The sequence below is a fragment of the Rattus norvegicus genome, chromosome 1 (genome assembly GCF_036323735.1).
Source record: "Rattus norvegicus strain BN/NHsdMcwi chromosome 1, GRCr8, whole genome shotgun sequence".
NCBI lineage: Eukaryota > Metazoa > Chordata > Mammalia > Rodentia > Muridae > Rattus > Rattus norvegicus.
Genome location: NC_086019.1, coordinates 4,796,721 through 4,806,154, shown reverse-complemented (window position 1 = coordinate 4,806,154; position 9,434 = coordinate 4,796,721). Strand labels below are relative to the sequence as shown.

General features: G+C 43.5%; 1 pseudogene; it reads left to right on the top strand.

The window, feature by feature from the left end:
* The first annotated feature begins 6,985 nt into the window (after nucleotides 1-6,985).
* Nucleotides 6,986-9,184, top strand: Fbl-ps8 (fibrillarin, pseudogene 8; annotated as a pseudogene).
* The last annotated feature ends 250 nt before the right edge of the window (nucleotides 9,185-9,434 follow it).

Here is a 9,434-nt window from a genome sequence, read left to right as displayed (position 1 = left end):
AGAACATGACAAATTATAATTCGGGATTATTGATAGGGAAATAGATTCTAAAAGCACAGAGGGTAGGTACATGCCCAGCTCCAGTGCTAATTAAGACTTATTATAAATAGAAAAGTTGTCTGTCTTTTATCCAGGAACTGGATGATTCAGGGCAGGGACTGAGATTAAATGTTTTCTACAGCACAGTATTGCCAATTCTTCTCTTGTCTGTACACTTCACAATAGTCCTTACCTCATGCATACTGTGATTTGTAGTTACCTAAGTATCCTTATTTAAATTGGTACTTGTCTATCGATATATGAAGACATCTGATTCTATGAAGAGAAAGTTCATAGAGGTCCCTCTCTATAGCCACAACACTGGGTGACACTCCCATTGCTGGTTTGTTCATCTCAGAAGAGCTTTACCACAGAATAACTACCAATACTGTTCTTTTTAAAGTGTGGGTTTCAGGGAGAGAGTTGAGTAGTGGCTGTGCAAGTTTGAAGGCCTGAATCAATTCCCAGCACCCACAGTAAAGGCTGGACATAGTGGTAGGCACTTGCAATCCAAGTGCTGGTGAGGGGGAGACAGATTCCTTGCTCTCACACCAGGTAGTCTAGGAGAGCCCGGTAAGCTCCAGGCTCACTGGGAGGTGCTGCCTCCCCCAAAATAAGGCAAAAAGTGGTTGAAAAAGACATTGAGCATTAACCTCTGGCCTACACACACATGCATACATACACACATACACCCATGCACACACATGTGTTTGCATGTATATACAACAAAGCACATACCTGAATACACACACACACACACACACACACACACACACACACACACACACACACCAAGAGAGGGAAAGAATGAGAGAAAGAGAAAGAGAGAGAGAGAGAAAGGGAGAAAGGGAGAAAGGGAGAAAGGGAGAAAGAGAAGAGGAGAGGACAGGGAATCAGGTAGTTGTCAGTCATATACTTAAACTGGCAAGTTCTAGGTATGATTTTAAAAAGTCTGTGGTAAAATTTCTTATGTTGTGAAAAATGTTGAAAAGTGGACAGAGTTATTATAAACAACAGTCTCCAGGAATAGGAATATTACCAAAGGCAGAAAACAAATGGAGGAAGCTATTCATGGAAAGCTAACAGGTCTGTGGACTTCTTGCTAGACCTCTGCCATCATTCCTCCTCAGGCAAGCAGCAACACTCGTAATGCAGAGGGGACAGATTTGTTTCTCGAAGGGTCAAGCATGCATCCCTCCAGCTAGAGGTGACAGATTCCACAGGGATACAAAAGTTGGCAAGTCAGCAGATGACACCTCCTGCTTCTGCTTTAGGAGGACGAAAAACCAACTGGACATTTATATGTGTTATATTGGAAGGGAGAGCACAGAGGGGCTGAAGCAGAACTCCTCATGTGGCTCTGAATGCTTGCACCAGAGCTATCTCAGAGCACCCACCAGCAGGTGAAGACTGAAGGAGATGTAAGAGTTTACTGGGCTTGATGGGTAACATCTGTAGTCCTAGCACTTGGGAGACTAAGGCAGGAGGATCGTTAGAGATTTGAGGCTATCCAAGACTATGTAATGAGTTCAAGGCTAGCCTGGGCTACAGGGAGAGACACTGTCACAAACAAACAACAATTAATCATAAAGACAAACAAAGTCCACTCTACACCAGAAGAATTTGCCATAATTCTAGCACTTTCCTCAACAGATCTTGAAGGGGCAGGGTTAAAAGTCTTGTGGCCTCAGAATATATAAATATGGCCTCTGATATATAATTACTTGGCCAGTCAACTACAAAGGCATGGGGACCTTTGTAATGAGGCTAAAACAAGAAAATATCAGTCTAAGAAAGCCATCATAAGCTGAACATTAGGGCACAGAAAATACCCAGCCTAAATATGGATGGTTTGCTAAAATGTAAAGTAATGCTCAAAAATATTGAAATTGAGAATACTTAATTCAGTCTATTAGCCATGGAGTCCGATTTTCCATCAATAAATTCCAGGCATTAAGCAAAAGAAACAAGAAGTAACTAGTTTTTAAAACAGTCGGTGGTAACTGACTCCAAGTAGGCTCGGATGCTGGCTTTTAGGGTTTAAAGACTTCAAAGTAAACACCTACAAATGTTTGTGGGGAGTATGCTGATGACTCATCCAAAAGCTAGCAACAAGGAAAGACAGAAGCTACAAATAATACCACATGGAAATTTTATAGCTGAAAAAAAAATGTCAATAGCTAAAATTTCAAATTCACGAGACAAATTCAACTTGTTGGATTTTGATATCAACTTGGATTGTTGATATCAGAAGAAAGAAACAATGAATTTGAATGCTGACTGTGATGGTTTGAATATGCTTGGCCCAGGGAATGGCACTATTTGGAGGTGTGGCCATGTTGGAATAGCTGTGTCACTGTGAGTGTGGGATCTAAGACCCTCATCCTAGCTGCCTGCCAGTCAGTATTCTGCTAGGAGCCTTCAGATGAAGATGTAGAACTCTCAGCTCCTCCTGCACCATGCTTGCCTGGATGCTGCCTTGTTCCCACCTTGATGATAATGGACTGAACCTCTGAACCTGTAAGCCAGCCCCAATTAAATGTTGTCCTTTATAAGACTTGCCTGGGTCATGGTGTCTGTTCACAGCAGGGAGACCCTAACTAAGACACAGAACAATATATTGTCTAATTGGTTGTAAAAGAACATAAACAAACGGAAAAAGAGAGAGAACTGGAGAAAGAGCTCAGTGGGTAACAGCTGTTGCTGATAAATCTGTTGATTTGAGTTTAGCCCCCAGGACCTACAGGGTAGGAGAAAACCAACTCCCATAAATGGTCTGTGCCCTTCACTAGTATGATAGGACAACTGTGTGCCTTTCTCCAATAAATAAATGTTGCAGAAAAAAAAAAGACTTGAAGGAAAACAAAAAGCACCAGACAAATGGCAGAGGAAATACTAAATAGTTCAATGTGTATCAATGTGTTCAACAGGCGTCAGAGATAAACTATGGAGACAAACTTTCCAAATAGAGTAAAAATGTTGTTATAGAATAAGCTGAGAAATCCAATTAACAAAGAAAAAAAATTGTTGGCTAAATGTGAAGAGAACCAAACTAAAACATAGCATATCCAAAATGCAGGAAAACAGATAAAATTTTGAGAACAATAAGAGAATAATTACAAGCCACATACAATAAAAAAACTAATATAAGTCAGAGCTTCCCATGTTTCAAAATTAATGAAGTGTAGACAGTAAGAGAATGGTATACTCAAGCTGATAAAGGGAAAGAAAAAGACTATTCAGTATTTCAAGATCCACCAAATCTTACCTGAAAAGTAAAAAGGAAATGTGTTTTCAGACAAGCAGAAATTAATTACTCCTTAATTACTGCTAAAATGTGCTACAAGAAATGTTTGTCAAGATTTATTTAAACTCTGTGTGTGTGTGTGTGTGTGTGTGTGTGTGTGTGTGTGTGTGTGATCCATGTAGTTCCCAAAAGAAGGCATTAGATCCCCTGGAGCTGGAGTTTCAGGCAGTTGTGAACCATCTGATGAACATGCTGGAAATAGACTTCAGGCCTTTGCAAGGGAACCAAGCCCTCTTAACTCCTGAGCCATCTCTCCAGCCCCACTATGCGAAACATTAAAGACCCTTCCTTAGGCTAAAGAAATCTGTACCAGATGCTGACTCCAGTCTATAGAAGTAAATGTCCAAAAACTGTGTAACGCATAGTTATGCAACACACATTCCTGTTAAAAAAAATTGGCATATAAATACAATGTTCCACTCCAAACAGCAAAATATTCATTATTTTCAACTTCATCCCGAGTACTTGTCAAGATTGACTATAAGACATAAATAAAATTCATTTCAGTGAGTTTAAAAAGACAAATTATAAAAGTGCACGCGAACAACTGAACTGTTTAAAACCAATCAGAGAAATATATTGTAGAAAAAAAAATCTAACCGTGTAGAAATTGAACAGCACATTTAAAGTAGTTTATCAAAAAAAGAAATCAAAATGAAGGTTTAAAGTATCTGAGGTTATATTAAAATACAATATATGAAGAAGATTAAACATAAAGGAATGCTTCATGGAAAGAATAGATAGATAGATAGATAGATAGATAGATAGATAGATAGATAGATAGATAACACAATATAAGTTTTCACTTAAGAAACTAAGAGTAAAAGAACCCAAGGAAGAAGAAATTGTAAAGATTGGGGTAGAAACTAGCAAGGTGGAAATCAACAAACGATATACAAAAACCGGTGAAACTAAAATTCTTTTTAAAAAATTAGTGAAATTCTGGCTAGTATGATTAAAAAAAAACAAAAACAAGCTACTAATATTATTAGTGAACAAGGGATGCTACTATCTACCCATCAACAATTAAAGCCAACACTACGAACATTTTGTATCAGTGTAACTGGAAATTTATCACAATGGTGAGTTTTAGTTGCCAACTTGACCCAATCTAGATTAATTGGGAAAAGAATGTCAGTGAGGGATTGTTCCCATGGGCTAGTTAACCTGTCTGTGAAGGACTGTTACCGTGGGTTAGTTAATCTGTGGCAGGAAGTGCATGCATAATTTCATGATGGAAGGTGACGAAAGGGCTGGTCAAATTTGGAAATGATAGAACTGGTCCAGTTTCAAAAATGGGTTGAGTGACTATGTATACTTGTAAGTTTTATCCAAATGTACGGCTAAAATCAATAACTTCTATTGTACTTCCCAGTATAATAGACTAAATTATAGTTCCAGTCCCCTGCCTATTCTGCTGTTACTTAAAACTAACACCGCGGGGCCAGTAATATGGTCTGGGGTATGATGAAGGCACTCGCGGCCAAACCTGATGATCTAGTTTGACCCCAAGTGTGTGAGCCCTGCTCCTGTTGTACGGAATCACTAATTAAGGATTAAATAGTTGGTTTGACCTGTGGGAGGTAAATCAAAGATGATTTTCTGAACTTTAAGAGAATTTCTAAACAAATTTAAAAAATGTTAAACAATTTTGGGTTAAAAAGCAGGGGCATTCTTTTAGGTGTTCCTGTTATGAGGGAAGAAGCATTTGAACACATTTTAGACAAAGAAACATGGAATTTTTAAGCTTTGGGTGAGCTGTATTTTCCAAGCTGTAAGTAGCGAGATTCCATCCATTATTTTTTGTCTTTGGTGGACCCTGCCCGCCCACGCGTCAATTATGTCTGACAGATAAATATCACTGTAAAAATCACAGCTAGTCAGTCGGGTTCTGGTTCAGTACCAAGCCGTTTCCAGCTAAGAGGCTGAGGGGACAATGATACTGAACCATTATAAAATAAATCAGGGTTAAATATGGGAAAACTCATAATTAAGGTCGAAGTCCGCCATGAGCCTCGGAGCTCGGTGCAACATGGGAGACTCCCTCGTTAGCAAGTTTTCTCCTTCTCTGACCTTGCCTGGGGGATTCTAAGCCCCCACACTCGCCTTTTACTGAGAAAAGTCGGGAGTAGCATAAAACCTTGGTGTTCTCTATGCTAATGAGGTATCTAAATAGGCCCTGAGTGTTCAGCCAATGAGCTTCCTTCCCTTCCTGGGTATTCATTCCTACAAAAAGTATTTAATCCCTGGTTTGCCCTGAGTAAGGTGTGTGTATTCACATTTGCCATTAAATAAAACCAAACCTGGTTCTGCCCCATCCAGGGCTCAGCCTTTCCCTTCCTTCCTGCTGTGTGAATGTTCTGAGGGGAAGGGCAACCCTTAGATCCCGGGTTCACATCTCCCAGCTGTAACCCCAGCGGTGCCTGGATACACAGGAGACTGGGAAGCACAAACTGAGGACCCATTTACAAACTGTTTTCTGCCTCCCCTGAACAGCCCAGCAATTGTGCACAGCGCTGGGGAGAGCAACCCGGGTAATCTAGGCAAGTTCTTCTATGAGCTACATCTCCCGCTGATGGCTATGTACCCAAGGGAAGAGGTGGGCAGAGCAGTGGCTGGCGCTCCACAGATCGTGCAGTGAGATGGCTCTGCAGAGATGAGGCAGAATGTGCAGGACATTCAGAAAGGACTGCAGAATGGTGCTGGGCTGGCTGGAGCCCGATGCCCCAGGACCTGCTAGGTCTACAGGACTTGCTGTGTTCTCTCATAGCTTCTCCTACTTTCTTGGGTGCAGACCAAGGGAGTTTAGCTGAGCTGAAGTTTGACTCGAGTTTTGTAAAGACATTGACTCTAAACTCAGTGAAAGAATTACAGAACTAGGATAGAGTGAGGGTTTGAATAAAACAGTCACTCAAGGGCGTAGATTTGAAAGCTTGGTCACCTGTGACACGATTGGGAGGTATGGCCTTGTTGGAGGAAAGTGTCACTGGGGGCTGGCCTTGGGGTTTCAGAAGCTCCAGCCAGACCCAGTCTCCCCTCCCCTCCCTCCCTCCCTCCCTCCCTCCCTCCCTCCCTCCTTCCCTTGCTTCCTCCTTCTCTCTCTCTCTGGTGCCTGCAGGTGTAGACATAGAACTCCCAGCTACTCTCCAGCACCATGTCTGCCTGCATGCTGCCATGGTGATAATGGACTGAACCAACCCCAATTAAATGGTTTCCTTTAAAAAAGTTGCTGTGGTCATGGTGTCTCTTCACAGCAATGAACAGCCTAACTAAGACAGATAGAAATCTAGTTTTAAGGCCAGAAATAAATATAATTTTCTGAGGCTTATCAAAAGTTACAAATACAAAATTATTTACTAGAGTTAACATTGATTAGAAATGACAAAAAATACTTACAATATGGACTAGAGAAATGGCTCAGCAGTTAAGAGCACTGACTTTTCCAGAGGTCCTGACTTCAAATTCCCAGCAACCACATGGCGGCTCACAACCATCTGTAATGAGACCTGGTGCCCTTTTCTGGTGTGTCTGAGGACAGTGACAGTGTAATCATGTAGGAGGAACTTCAGTGGCTGCCTCTGCATAATGCCAGGGGCCACGCAGCCACAAAGGAAACTCCTGCAGGAGAAGGACCTAGTTGAAGACTGACTCAGAGACCAAGGATTGATTACGCAGACAATGCCAGCCAATCAGGAACTGCTGTTTGAAAGAGATGCTTGCTAGCGACCAATGGGATGTGGGAGGAACATATTAAAGCAGCTTGCAGCAGTGTTCTGCATTCTCGCCAGCTCCTGGAGTCTGTGCTGCCATTCCATGACATCTCATCTCCAACCCCAAGGGCAGGTAGGGTAAGGCAGTGGGCATTCCAGGGCACAAGCAGCCACTTGTGAGGGACGCGTCTCTATTGGCCCAGTGTGGTCTACAGACGACATCATCCTCATTTTGTTACACTTGCAAACCTCCTTCTAGGGGCTTGTTTTGTTTGTTGCTACTGTTGTTTTTGCCTGTTGCCGAAAGGACTGTGCTCACAGTTAAACCTGATCAGATCTTCTTCTTCTTGCTTCCCTGCTGTGCACCCTTTCCCGTTGTTTGGTGAGTTGGCCCCTTAGTGTTTTATATTGTAGGTCCTGCAAAGGCCTGCTTGTCCTGCTGACCGTTGTACTTTCACTTTTGGTTTCAGTTTGAGGGTGAGCCTTGAAGACATCTTATTCTGTCTTCTTTGTCTTTGGGCATTCAAATGACTACTGGACCTGTCTGTTGGCAAGACTTGGATGAAAATCAGGGATCTTTTACACCTATTGTGGCTGATGTCCCCCACAAGCCCTGGGGTTGATGGCCCAGACCCACTTACAACCCCTACACTTGGGAGGAGGGATTTTGGTATTTTGGTCTTACGACTGCCATCACTGCAGCCATCATCACTGCCGGGACAACAACAGCTGCTATTGCTCTGACCCAGACAGCCACTATGGTGGAGAATGTCAATGCTGTAGTCTCTGAGTCAGCTGAGGCACTGCAGGCATAGAAGGTATTAAATCAACATCTTTATAAAGCCACCCACATTTTACAACCGATCGACTTACTAGCAGAAGAGTTGGCCCTTGTTAGGGACATGTCTCTATTGGCATGTGACCCCTCACCAGGTAGTACGTAACACCGCTAAAGCTCGACAACAGTTGGCTCAATATCTTGAAGGTACCTGGTCAGACAAACTCCTTAACTATTATTCTGCGCTGTTAAGGGAGAAAACAGCCAACCTCAATGCAAACAGGGTATCTGTGCTCTCCCTGGATGCCAAATTCTTGGGAAAAGTGTGAGACAATTTTAAGAAGCTGTTTGAGGAGTTCGGGAAGCCGCAAGTTGTCTGAGTCAAGCCACCAGAACTCAGTAATAAAGCCAGGTTTCAGCCCCTGTGGGTGCGGCTTTGGTGGCAGGGACGGCTTTGGTTACCGCAGTGGTAGAGGAGGAGGCCGAGGGGGCACAGCAGGTTTTGGCGGTGGATGAGGAGGCTTTGGCGGTGGAGATCCAGGTCGAGGTGGAGGAGGTGGTGGCTTCAGGGGGACGAGGAGGCGAAGGTGGCCCAATCGGAGGCTTCCAATCTGGGGACAAGTGGAGTCGAGGTGGTGGCCGAGGAGGCAAGAGAGGAAACCAGTCAGGGAAGAATGTGATGGTGGAGCCCCATCGACACAAAGGAGTCTATCTGTCTCGGAAAGGAGGATATGCCCTTGTCACAAAGAATCTGGTTCCTGGAGATTCTGTGTATGGAGAGAAGAGAGTCTCATCTCAGAAGGAGATGACAAAATTGAGTACCGAGCCTGGAACCCCTTCCACTCCAAGCTGGCCGCAGCAATCCTGGGTGGCGTAGACCAGATCCACATCAAGCCGAGGGCCACGGTGCTCTACCTTGGGGCAGCCATAGGCACCTCCATCTCCCATGTCTCTGACATTGTCGGCCCAAATGGTCTAGTCTGCGCAGTTGAGTTCTCCCACCGCTCTGGCTGTGACATCAACTTGGCCAAGAAGAGGACCAACATTATTCCTGTAATTGAAGATGCTCGTCACCCACACAAATACCGCATGCTCATTGCGATGGTGGCCCAGCCAGACCAAACCCGAACTGTGGCCCTGAATGCCCATACCTTCCTGTGGAATGTGATTTCCATTAAGGCCAACTGCATTGGCTCCTCAGCCTCAGCAGAAGCTGTGTTTGCATCTGAAGTGAAAACGATGCAGCCAGAGAACGTGGAGCCCCAGGACCAGTTGACGCTAGAGCCTTGTGAACGAGACCACGCTGTGGTTGTAGGTGTGTACAGGCCGTCTCCCAAGGTGAAGAACTGAAACTCGGCTGTCTGGATTGAAGAAATGTGTGTTGCTACTGTTGCACGTGTGGCTTTATACTTTTTGCAGGGAGTTCTTTTGTTTTTCTATTAAAAGACTCATCTGTCCAAGAAAAAAAAAAGAGGCTGTTTGACCTCTCACGGATAGCCACTTATGCTATGAGGGGAGGAATGGTCATTTTAATTATTATTTTGTCTAAGTGTCTCACACAGCATATCTCCAGGCAGCACTCCATGAATAAGGCGACCTT